Raw genomic sequence first — 14,193 nt, forward strand, 5'->3', positions numbered from 1 at the left:
AGAGGAAAGACCTTAGAGTTCTTGAATCGGATGACATGCTTATGCAGGAGGGTAGGATGTTTGTGCCTAATAATTTGGATTTAAAGAAAGCAATTCTCGATGAAGCACATATCTCAGCTTATGCTATGCATCCAGGAGCTACTAAAATATATTATACCATTAGACCATTTTATTATTGGCCGGGTATAAAGAGGGAGATAGCTGAGTATGTTAGTAGGTGTCCTGTTTGCCAGCAAGTTAAAGCTGAAAGGAAGAAGCCGTTTGGGTTGTTACAGCTGCTTCCCGTTCCAGAGTGGAAATGGGAAAACATTATTATGGATTTTGTGTACAAGCTTCCGCATACACATAATGGTTTTGACGGCATTTGGGTGATTGTTGATTAGCTTACTAAGTCAACACATTTCATTCCAGTGAGGGAAAAATATTCTTTGGGCTGATCAGCTGAGTTGTTCATCTCGAAGATCGTGAAGTACCATGGTGTTCCTGTGAGTATTGTTTCAGATCGTGACCCAAGATTTACTTCTAAATTTTGGGTGGCTTTTCAGGAAGCTTTGGGTACGAGGTTACTCTATAGTGTGACATATCATCCTTAGACAGACGGACAGTCAGAGAGAACTATTCAGACGTTGAAGGATATGTTAAGATCTTCTGTGTTACAGTTTGGCGATGCTTGGCACAAGCGGTTGGATTTAATGGAATTTGCTTACAACAACAGCTTTCATTCGAGTATCGGCATGGCACCATTCGAGACGTTGTATGGTAGATCTTGTCGCACACCCTTGTGTTGATAAGAGGTTGGAGAAAGAGTTTTGGTGGGCCCGGAGATTGTTGAGGAGACTACTCAAAATGTTCAGGTAATCAAGTCTAACCTGAAGGCGGCCTAGGATCGACAAAAGAGCTTAGCGGATCAGCATGCTACTAACAGAGTGTATGGGGTTGGCGATTGGGTATTTCTGAAGCTTTCACCGTGGAGAGGTGTTGTACGGTTCGGGAAGAAAGGTAAGATGAGTCCCATGTATATCGGACTGTACATGATCACTGAGCAAGTTGGTGAAGTAGCTTACAGGCTGGAGTTGCCTTCTGAGCTAGCAAAAGTGCATAATGTTTTCCACGTGTCTATGCTTCGACATTATGTTGCGGATCCGTCTCATGTGATACCTCCTCAACCTTTGGAAATTAATCCGGATTTGACTTATGATGAGGAACCAGTGACGATTCTGGATTGGAAGGAAAAGGTTTTGAGGAACAAGACAATGAATTTGGTTAAAGTTTTGTGGATGAATCATTCAGCGGAGGAGGCTACTTGGGAGACTGAAGATCCGATGAGAGATTTGTATCCTCGGTTGTTCTTTGATCGCTAGTGGTTGGTCTGAGTGGTTGTTATGAATTTCGGGACGAAATTTTATTAAGGTGGGTAGGTTGTGACAGCCCGTCCCAGATTTTTCATACCGTAGGGGTGAAATGATGGTTTTGCCCTTAATGGATAATTGTTGTTTGTGTGGTTGCTTTGAGTACTTGGTTGGCTGCATCTCAGCCACACATCCATCATCATTCTCATCACCCTCTCCTGTTAACTCTCTCTATCCCGAAGCCTCTTTCTTTTTCTCTTTTCTTCACCATACGTACAGACAATACCCATAGTGCTCGAAAACATTACGGATCGTGGAAGAAAACCATACAATTGTGCTCGTGAGGTTCTTAGGAGTTCAACCATACCTATTTCAGGTAAGGATACCTTCGTTTTCACGTCGAACTCGAGATCCCCGATTTGGTCATTGTTCATTTACACGTAAAATCTTGTGTTTTTGGGATTTTCAGGCTTGTAGGAAGTTTGGTAAGGTCCTTAGGAGGCTCGGGGTGGTTCGTTTGAGGGTTTTGGACATCGGGATCGTGAGTTGTAGGTTTGGCCGGTTTTGGTGGAGTTTTTCCGGCGAGATTCCGTTGGTTTTAGTGCTTGAAAGTGTTGTTTCGCATATAGGTGAGACCTATCCCGAGGACGAGTGCAGTCACTCGAGGCAAGGGGGTTACGACCCTTCTACATACCAGTGAGTGGGCTTTTGGTTTTCTATATATACCTATATACTTGTGATTTTCCCAGAAAATTAAATTAAACGTTTATATGCTTTATATGCCATGCATTATGTTTGCCCGTTTAATTATGCATTATTAGTTGCATATATACATATGTTTGGTGCTGCGGACGCACATGTAAGTGCCAGGTAAGTTATGGGTTATGTTTATGTTTAGTAGTGATTTGAGATGCATAGAGAGCTCGTAATCTGCACTTCGGTGTTAGTGTTCCCGCCCTAAGTAGGGCATAGTCCTTCACATGATGTTCACCTCCCGCACCACACGCTCATCTTGGATCCAAGTTAGGTGCACAGTCTTGTCGTACAGACCACTTTAGGTGGTTCCGACTCCTAGGTGACCCGCGATTATTCACCCAGTCTTCACGTGATTGTAGCACTTGAGCGTATTTATTTACACTCAGTCTTGTTGTACAGACCACTTTAGGTGGTTCCGACTCGTGTGCCGGTATAGATAGTGAGTTGGAGATTTGAGCTCTAGATTCAGCCATACAGGTCACGTTAGGTGACTCCAGCTGACATACTATATGGCATTGATTTGACATTACCCGAGTACTTGCATTTCTATGTGGAGGCATTCGACATGGCATATTTTCTGAACATGAGTTATATATATGTGCATATTCTATTTTCTGGGAAACTATACAGGTTTTACGGCGATGGGTTAGTACATTTGATGTTGAAATGATTTTGTAAAGCTTTATTTTTTGCCCACTCACACTTTCTGTTTTGCGCCCCTCCAGGTTGTAGTTTGTATAGCTCTGTTGGTGGCTCTCGAGGGATTCACGGCATATCTGACAGATTACCACCAGTGTAGGACCACCTTTGGGTGTGTTTATTTAGTGTTTGTTTCCCCCGGACTGCACTAGGTTTTCCGTGCTCTGAATATTGTTTTTCACACTTGCGCTTGCACATGTATGTTATTTACGCAGTGTATAGCTTGGTTTTTATTTATTCGTACTTTTATTATTATTTTTACCTTCCGCACTGTGCATATGGTTTCATCACCTTCACGTGACGGCCAACATGCCCTGATCTCGGTCGGGGTGTGTCAATGTAGTACCCGTGTTCAGTTTTAAAAATAGGGTAGTACTCATGTTTAATTTCAAAAATAATTAGTGTTTAGTTTACAGAAATAATGTTCAGTTTCAGAAATGATGTAGCATCGTTCAGTTTTACAAATAGTGTAGTAACATTCAGTTTTAGAAATAATGCAATACCGTCAATTTCAGAAATAGTATGTGCGATGGACGTGGTCGCGTGTCAGTTTTTTTATTACTTTTCCTATTTCATTTTTTATTATATTAAAATTATGTCTGTTTCATTAAAATTGAAGTCATTTTCATTAACATTTAAGTCTTTTTCACTAAATAAAGTTATATGATAATTTTTTGTTAACATAAACTTAGTCTAAGCCATTTTCATTAAAGCTCCCATAAATATAACCTGACTAACCAAATTCTTAAATTCTAAAGATTTACCAAGCTATATAGAAAAACCCTAAAATTGTAGCTTTAAAAGATGGGTTTTTATTGCAAATGATCCCTAAAATTGACATAACTCCTCAGTTTGGTCATTGAGTTTCAAAATCGATCGATTTGGGATCGGATCAGATTAACTACAGCACATCAATGTGGTCATTTCGTTAGAAGTTTGTCAATAATTATATTAGTGTGTTGATGTGAGACGTATATAAGACCCACGACAATATAGTATCATGTGGAGTATACAATAGAATTAATTCTTTTAAAATCAAAATTATAAAATTCATCTTTCATCTCGTTCTTTTCCCTTTTCCACCATCACTTTCATTGTAGTCTGAATTGCTACTGTCATACCTAGATGAATCATCATCTATCGCTGGTGGCACTGACACGGTCAATCTATGTTTGTAATAGCGCAAATTCCACAACTTTGATATAGTCGACAAGATAGAGTGGTTGTAGCAAAGGTTTCTGGTCCTACTAATCTTGAACAATTGCAATCCACCTATGGACAACTCATTGAATGGCAGAACGCCATAGAACTCGATTGCGAGATTCAAGTCCTTCAATCTCTTTATTTCTATGAGGAACTTTAGGATTGTTCCATTCATATTGATTCAAGCTCAGATTGAGATGAACTAAATCTAAGTTTGATTGCCGCTGAATAAAGAATTCGAGGACAAAGATACATTATTTAGTCAAATCAGGTTCCTGAATGAATAGGCTATTTGGCCATTGATGGAATTGGAAGAAAGATTTAAGCTTTCGAGGTTTTTGAGGAATAACAGGGAATTGGATAATCTTCCTCGGAAGCTTATTGCTAGAAAAATCGAAGTGGGTAAGGGTCAAATCAAGTGTTTTGGAATGACGCATGTTAAATTGGTGTGGGTTCGGAAACATTGACTTGGACGTAGGAGACAGTGGAGTTTTAGAGGCAAGCGAGCCAAACACCGGCGAGCCTATGTGGGCTGTTGATGCAAGTGATATAGTGGAAGAAGGCAATGAGGTCGATGGGGCAAGGGCAAGTTCATCTGTTTTAAAAAGGCCAGGGCAACGAAATTGCCTTACTATTCACGCTCAATAGTAAGTGCCTATGCACAAGTCCATCAATTTGTGAAGGGCAAAGGTAAGGGCACTATTCACAAATATATATTTTTAATTTTTTATGCCTTGTAAGTTTGCTCCAAGAAAATAAAAAGATTGTCTAATTTCAATAACTTATTTCAAATACAAGGAAAAAACATAGCATTACAACCCACCAACAGTATTAAAATAAATATTGAGTTATCTGTGGAGAATGAAGGAGGTGGTTGGTATTTACAAAAAGATTTTTTTTTGAGTATTTTTATTTTTTTAAAATTGTTTTTGTTATTTTATTTTTATTTTTTACCATTGAAATAATCATGGCCGTTGATTTTTAAAAATTATTGATGTTGGATGTCTCAGATTGCACCACATGGTAGTTGCAAAAAGTTACAATTTGTTTTATCATTGCATTTCCCATGGTCCATATTGACACACCCCGACCGAGGAAGGTTGACGCATGCTGGCCATCACCGTGAGGTGACGTAACCATAAGGGTAAGTGATGTGAAAAAGTGAATAAATTTAAAACTAATTAGAACTAATTATATTAAACAGTGGAAGAGTGTGCAATCGTGGGAGTAAGCCACTACAATTATTCAAAGCTTAAAAGACAGTACAACTACCAATGAGTAGTCCAAGTAGCTAAAGTACACTTATTACACAACAATGATAAGTTCATACGTCTCAACCGAAGATAATGTCAAAACTGCCAAAGGTTCCTCGAGTGCCATGAAGAAATCAACTATTTAGGTCCTGGAAGGGTGAAAAACAAAGTTGAGTGGGTTAGCAAAACAATGCTTATACAAAAACCTTTATTTTTGAACATACTAACCCTTCGTTGTAAAACAAGTATAGTTTCCTTAAAACATACTACGTAAGTACGTAAACAACAATATAACAGCAATACAACCAGAAATATGCCAAGTCATGATAATGAAATGCCACAGTAATATAATCACGTGATAATCAAGTATTGCTAAGTGCTCATCCATCTAAGTTGACACACAAGTTCGAATAGATAATCCCTGACACAAACATGACTGGGTGTAATCAATACGCTCTAGTACTACGATCAAATGAAGGCTGGTGCAGAAGCATGGTCACATACAAGTCGGATCACCTAATGCAATATGCTCGACAGGATTGGCACCTAACTTGGATCCAAGGTGAGTGAACGGTGCGATGTGAACATACACGTGAAGGACTGGCCCTGGCCCTAGGGCAAGTACTAACACCGGTGCAGTAAGATGAGCATGTACAGATATGTATGAATGCCATGACAATAGTATCCTAACTATATAGTAGCATTTATCACATTTAATATCACAATAACGAATACTTGGGAATATAAGCGTAAAAGTGAAGTAACTACGCATTTAGGGAAACTATAAATATGTATAGGTATAAAATAAACTGCCTACTCACGAGTACGTCGCAGGGTCGTAGCCCTCGAGTCTAGCTTGGCCTCGTACGTCCTTGGGATACATTTCCCCTGTATGTGAAATAACTATAATAGAGTTAATTAAAGCACATATACGGAAACTTAAATAATCCCCCCCATAGTTTGCTCAAACCTAGGGTTTAAATACATGAAATCGATCTACTCAACGTCATGAACCTACACAAATTTTCATATAAATTTTTGGACCCTACACTCGCTGGCCAAGGCACGGCCAGACGCGCCCCCATGCACAAGCACGTGCCGTTAGTGTGACTAACGCCGTTAGGAATATTCCGTTAAATGCTTAATAGAGATTAACAGCGTTACCTGACGTCGTTAGAATATTCTGTCAACTTTGACCGAATATTCCCTGTCTTCTCCAGCGAGTTCCGTCCTCTACCGCCGGCGCTGCTGTCTGCAAATCGAATCTCTCTGGTTTCTGGAAAATTTTCAAACTTGCATAACTTCTTCATTTCTCAACTATCTTCAACCTACTTTATATGGATTTGAAGCTTATAAAGAGTAGAATTGTGTTATACCTCTTTGGAGTCCAAAAAGCGGACAGAGGTGGTCGAAAATCACCTTGAAGTTCCGGCCAAAAGTGAACTCCTCGAAACTCGGTTGTTTCGATGTCCAAGCTTCTTCAAAATTGTCCTAGAGGTCTTGAGAAGTTGTGGGAAAGCTTCCTCAATCTTCAAAACTCCTTAACTCGGCTTGAAAATTGATGAACACAAACTCACTAAGTTCAGACCTTCCGAGTTCGACGTCCAAAACTCAATCAAACAAAGGTTGGTTGGTATGGTTGAGTTTGTGAAGATGAGATGAATGTAATGGTGAGGTTTTTAAGCTCGATCTACAAGCTTTGGTGCTCGTTCATGGCAGTTGCAGAGAAAGAGAGCTTCGGGAGGGAGAGAAAAGGAAGAGAGAAATAGTGGGATATTTTCTTGCTTTTTTGATTGGGTGCCGTGTGGAGGGAAATTATGAAATTGGTGAGAGATTTGAGGGAGTTGATTGGTGAGTGAAGAAAAAGGAGAGAGTGCATAGGTAGATTTAAAGAATACAAGGGATAAGGTTTCAGGTTTTCTACAATAAAAGGAAATCGAAATGTATCTATAATAGTGTTTCTACATTGATAAAAATTCACGCACACTCATAATAGTGTGTACAAATTAATTACGGAAGTGAGAAAATAAATTGAGAGAGAAATAAACATGTTCACATCACTTGCCTCTAAGGGCATAATAGTCAATTCACATACTCGGGGAGAAATTACATAGAAAATTAGGGACGAGTCGTCACACATATCAACTGACTATTGGAAATCCAAAAGCTTAGCTTGGAGGAAAAACGAGCCATTTGGCATTAGGCTGTGCATATGGAGGGGCCCACTGGGTCGATTCCAACTGCCAGCGTGCGTGAGCTTAGGTGCCAATTGCAAGGGCAGTCTAATGTGCACAAGCCCTTGGTCCAATTGCTCTCCTCTTTTGGGACCACTGAAGCAAGATTTTTTGGTCCAAAGACAGTTTAACCCAATTGCAAGGGCAACTTTGGGATTGCTGGACTTGCTCTAAGGGCATGTAAGTTGTCCTCACTATTTATTCTCTTTTGTACTTGCCTTTGTGCAACTCCACTCATTTGGAAAAGGCAAGTGATTTACAATTTTTTTATGCTTTGAAAATTTGTTCTATGAAAATAAAATGATTATCTAATTTCAATAATTTACTTCAAGTACAAGGAAAAAACATAGCATTACAACCTAGTACGATAGTAAACAATATTATTCTCGCGCATGTGCTAACCGTGCCTAACAGAAAAAAAGAAAGTTGGTTGGCGTCAACTTGCCTGTTAGCACAAGGTCGGGATTTAGATCAGTGGTAAAGACATATAGGTAAAAAAAGGTGTGGCTGCACCTTTGTTTGTCGAAATTCGTCCCTAAGAAAAAAACTTCTGACCCTCAGCTAGGTTGTTGCTGCTCTAAGGCGCCGATGCTACATTTCTATTTTTTTTAAACACCCATGCCAAAATGACGTCATTTTGGACCTGAAAAAAAAAATTAACACACACACGTACACAAGGGAATACATCTAGATAGATAAAAACATTAAGGAGGCACTACCATTAAAACTTGGAAGCAGTAGTCAACCACACCCATTGCAGCCCATTGCCGCCCTAGCCATACGTCGTCACCCTCCACGGCTCCATGCCATCATCAGCCATTAGGTCCACTACCGGCCACTGTCATTTTGAGGTAAATTTCTAATTTTTCAAATTCAAATCCCTAATTGATAATTCAACATAAAATTTTGGTTAATTGCTATAGTTTAATATGGTTATTGATTGATTAATTGTTGTTTAATATATATATATATATATATATATATATGATTATTGATTAATTGAATTATTGTTTAATATATATGAAAATTGATTATTGGTTAATTGAATTGATTATTGATTAATGAGTTTTTTTATTAGCACTCCATATATTGTTGAATACACCCCACATAAATATGTATTATTAAATCACGAGAGATGCTAGACCCATCCTGTTGTCTTATTTTCCCACCCACATTATATTTATACCCACTATAAAAAGTTAAAAAATTAAAATGTTATTTTCCCACCCACTATTATTCCTAAAATAACCCTTAATATATATATATATATATATATATATATATATATATAATTAGAGATAAAAAGTCACAGAGCTATGCTTCAATTATACGATGTCGACAAATCAAGTTGACCCACATAAAATTATCTTTTACCTCTTCGAGGGAAATATAATCATCTATTTCTTCCATAGAAACATCATCTTCTAAGTTCAATTTTTTTGCTTTCTCTGAATGAAAGGAGATGGGAATGATGAGTTACGGTTTAAGGGAGACAAATCGTCTAAACATAGCGTGAGAGTTATCACGCCCAAACTTTTCTTTTTTATTTTTTATTAAAAAAAAAGTAATGCAAAAGGGGGTAACTAAGGTCCTTATTAGTCATTTTACATACTGACAAATTTGTAATTAAAAAATTCATAAAAATGTGGGTGGGAAGATAATATATTGGGGTAGGAATAACAGCTCTCTAAATCACTCATGTATCTTAACATGAAATGACTATTTAGCCCCAAAAAATTTAAAAGAAATTGAATACACAAATTATTTATTAATATGAACCCTAACTCTAAATTGGTTTTCTAAACCCAAACCCTAAAATCCTAAAACCCCTAATTGACAAAAACCCCAAATTGATAGAAACTTAAACCCTAAAAATAAAAAAAATGTTACGAATTCGTAACCAGACGTACTTCATTATGGATTTTGTAAGAACTACAACATTTTTTTGTTATCAAAATCTATAACTACTCCAAAACAAATTTTTGACTTCTCCAAAAAACAAAAAAAAAAAAAAGAAAAAAAAAAGAAAAGAATAAATCCATTATTATATAAAAAAATTTTTTCGCTAAGTGGTAAGCTTGGCTGTTGGCACTACTTTTAAGTTTTGTACAGTAAGAATAATTGAACCCATTATAATTTTGAAAAAAAAAAATTCACTCATGTCCTATCATTCTTTTTTGGGTCAAAATTTTGTGAGATTGACTCTAGAGGAGTAACAGAGAGGGATACAAATTTTGGATTTGTGCTCTACTAGTAAAATAAACCAACAGTCGAATGTCATGTAGTCGACCTCATAGTTAGTATTTACATGTTTAACTAGAGTCTTGAAATTTGGAGGTGTGGTGAGAATGAATATTGAATGTATGTGAAGAATGTGGGGTGTATGTAGAAAGTTTGGGGTGTGAGGGTAGTATAGGAAAGTATGTGAGGTGTACTAAGATAAATTTTGATTGAAAAAGTAGATGTGGGGTGTATTTAGTATGTCGGGGTGTATTCAACAATATGTGGGGTGTTAATAAAACAACCCTTGATTAATTGAATTGTTGTTTGATTAATTAATAGTTATTAGTCATAGTAGTCCCATTTTTCTTTCTCATTATACAATTGCTAATGGAATGATCCTATAAGAAACAATGCTTAATTCCTCCATCAAATGTTAAAGGTAGTCTTCCTTTGAAAATTCCGGTTAGTCCAAATCTTCCTTCTAATATTTCGAGTAATTCATAACAAAGTGAGGTCACTAAGTTGGATGAAATATTGACTAATCCTCCTATAGACCATGGACTTAGGCCACAAATGATTGATTTATTAGCCTAATTATCGTGAAGCAATTTAACACTATCAACAAAATGATCTTTGTCAACCTAAAACCCACAAAAAGGCAAGAAAAGTTATGAGGAAGGACAATCGATGTGTTTTCACCCGTTGGCTAGATAATTTTTAGTGGTTAGAGTATAGTATAACAAGAGATGTTGCATTTTGCCGTTATTGCTATCTTTTCAAATGTCACAATGATGTCTTCACTGAGGAAGGGTTTACAAATTGGAGGAAAGGACCTGAAAATTTTCGAGATTATGAGGAAGGTGTTGGAAGTCTTCATAGTAAATCTTCACAACAAATTAGAGATTTGATGACATAAAAACAACATATTGAAACCTTTGTGATCAAGATAACCGATGAAGCTCGCATTATTTATCACATTATTTGAGTGGCGCACTTGATTGAACTAGATGGTTGTTGTGATAGGGTCTTTTTGTTCGTGGTCATGATGAATCATTGAAATCAAACAATAGGGGTAGTTATATGGAGCTTATGCAACTTCTTGCCGATCATGATGACAAAGTTAGGAAGGTTATGTTTGAGAATGCTCCAAAAAATCTCAAGTATATTTTTTCCGATATTCAAAGAGATCTTGTCCATGCTTATGTCGTTGAAACTACTGATATAATTACTAAAGATACATAAGCTGTACTTTTTCCTCTTTTGGTTGATGAATGTCGAGATGTTTCAACTGCAAATGGTGGTGATACTGTGTTATGTGAACAACAGAGGAGAAGTGATTCAAAGGTTTTTGGGTGTTCAACATGTCTCATCCTACATGAAACATCATCGGCAACAATTGTAACTCGTTTGTAGTGATGAATTATGAACGTAATTAATACTGTCAACTATCTAAAAGGATTTAGTTGTCTAAATTTTTTTGAACCTTGCACCATTTTAAATTCCCTTCCCCCGACAATTTCTGGTTTGGATCAAGGTTGTTCACCCGTTGGATAGACCTTCGAGTTGTTTTCCTCGTTCATTTTTTTATAAAGCTTTTAAGAATCCCCAAGGACATCTAGAAGTAGATATTGCATCCTCTCAGGTGTTGGATTACTTGCGGCTCATGCCAATCCCTAAATTGTTAGAACTCCAAGAATATAGGAAACTTGGCTGATTCCATACCAAATCGGGGTTCATTTTCTTGTAGAATAAGCATGGTTAATCTCAACGATGCCTTGGAATAAAATGATGGAGGCATCACTGATCCATTTGTGTAGCTCTGAGTGGGAAGCTGTTTAGTTCATAACCGAACTACAAAGACATGTTTACTCCGATCTACCTTACTCCGAATAACTTCAAAGTAATCCAAAGTAATATGCTGTTTAGAATTCTTCATGTGTGGCAATTTAGATCCATAACCGACATAAGGTGTACGAGTCATTCAAATTCATTAAGTTTTTCTTCTTACACCATACAATATGCCCCTGTCTTTTTTCCATTACAAGTTAGTAGTGGAGGATGACAAGTGTTAAGTTGTCATGTAATGCTTTGCGAGTGACTTTAGTTTTTAGTTGGTCGGAGGGGACTTGCATTGGTTAGATAGTTGAATGGTTAACTTGATTATGATTGTGTGTGTGTCCTGAACTCATAGGTCATTATAGTACGTTGTATGCCATTTGATATGAGTTCAGAGGAAGAACTTGAGGAATTCCGTAGAGAATTCCAGTATGTGCTGTGAGTGGTAAAACTGAAGTAACTTTTTCCACATTGCTCTGAATTAAGTTCCGCAAAATTCTATAGAAATTTGACATCTGAGTAGAATTGTCTACACATCTTAAGGAATAAGAATCAAACCACTAATGTATTTCAAAGAAAGAATGGTGTGAAGTGCAATACATTGTGAACCATCCTTGGCAAATAGCTTATGGCGAGGCGTTAAGGAGATGAGTTCTTTATGGACGTGACTATGCGTAGACTGTAGCATGTATGCAGGATGAGCCTTTGTTAGGCATAGAGACAATATGTCTGTGATAGTCTTGTGGAGAAGATGAAGAATCGTCCTCTTTTAGATAATTAAAAGATGGTCGTCCTTTGATAAATATTTAAGCTAGATTATTTATAGAGATATGGAGAGTCCTTGTAGGGAAAGTAATCCCAATTAAATCGGGAAACTATCTATGAGAGAATTTAGAATAAGATATCCGATTCTCCTAGAATTATGATTCCATTGCCTAATCCTCAAGATATCCTAATTTGACTTAAATTAAGACTTCTTTACTTGGAAGACAAGTAATATCTTCAAGGACTAAGGATGTCCAACTACAGGTCATGAATATGGGCATTCATGTTCTTCTTGCTATCCAACGTCCATGTGTCATGGTCTTAGAAAATCATGGGTCCCACAGTTAGTGTATCTGGCACACACTAGGCATGGTGTTGCTTGTGTTGCCTATGCCTTAAGTATGGTTAGTCAGTTTAAGCATAATCTTGGAAAGCAACATATGAATACGACTATGAAGATATTGCGGTATTTAAAAGGGAGTAAAGGAAAAGGTATCTTGTTTGCAAAGAATGGACATCTCAAAGTTAAAGGATATACTAATGCAGATTGGGCAAGTTCAATTGATAACAGGCGTTCGACATCAGGTTAATTTACCTTTGTAGAGGAAAACTTTGTTACATGGAGGAGTAAGAAGTAGAATGCAGTTATTCGTTCGAGTGCAAGAGCAAAGTTTAGAGGAATGTCATTGGGAGTTTGCGAGATCATAGGGTTGCAGCGATTACTAAAGGATTTGAATTTTGGACCTAATCAGTTGATGAAGTTATTTTGTGATAATCAAGTTGCGTGAGATATTGCTCAAAATTCGGTACAACACAATAGGATGAAACATGTTGAGGTTGATTGTTTTTTACTTAAAGAGAAAGTTGAAGATAAAATTATTGGAGTAGCAACAATCAGGACGGATGATTAGTTAGCTGATATGCTTACGAAGGTAGTATTAGATCAAGTGCTTTCTAGGTTCTTAGATAAGTTAGGCACGTATGATATTTATATAGCATATTGGGATATTATAGCGGCAAATATGAATGAAATAATTGGAGAAATGATGAATGGGTCCTAGAATTCTAAGCGAATCAATGCTACCCACTTGGTATTGATTCCTAAAGTTCAAAAACCTGAGTCTATTTCTCAATTTCGTCCAATCAGTTTATGCAACTACTCTTACAAGGTGATTTCAAAGGTCTTGGCTAACCGTCTCAAGTTGTTTCTTCTGGAGTTGATTTCGACAACCCAGAATGCATTTGTGGCGGGTAGGCAAATTCAAGATAATATTGGCATTGCTTATGAGCTTTTCCATTTCCTCAAAACGAGAAATATGAAACGCATATTTGAGTTGGGAATCAAATTGGACATGGATAAGGCCTACGATAGGGTGGAATGGGACTTTCTTTTGGTAGTAATAGAGAAGATGGGCTTCGACAGTAGTTGGAGAAGTTTAATTTTGTGTTGCATTTCATCGGTCACTTTCGCCATCCTCTTGAATGGATAGCCAGGATCCAAATTTATGCCTTCAAGGGGGCTCCGTGATAGGAGCATATTTAGGCGACTTACTTAGCTTGTTTTCGTGCATCTATGTTGTTAATTCATAGTTGTTTTAGTAGTTTAAGCCATTTTCGTGTGTTTTTAGGTTCATATGGCTAAGGAAGCAAAAAGATGCATTTTGGAGCATTTTGGAGCAAAATTGGGCTTGGAATGGATAGCATATGCTTGGAGCCAAAGTGTTGGACGAATTTGAAAGCCTTGTATGCACTTTGGACATAAAACAAAGGGCCTAGCCCAATCAAACAATCCTTTGAGCCATGCAAAACCTCTAGCCCAATCAACAACCCTTAGCCACATGCATTTCCACCTTCCTACTTCATCATTTCATCATT

This window comes from Pyrus communis, chromosome 1, assembly GCF_963583255.1.
Source record: "Pyrus communis chromosome 1, drPyrComm1.1, whole genome shotgun sequence".
Taxonomy (NCBI): Eukaryota; Viridiplantae; Streptophyta; class Magnoliopsida; order Rosales; family Rosaceae; genus Pyrus; species Pyrus communis.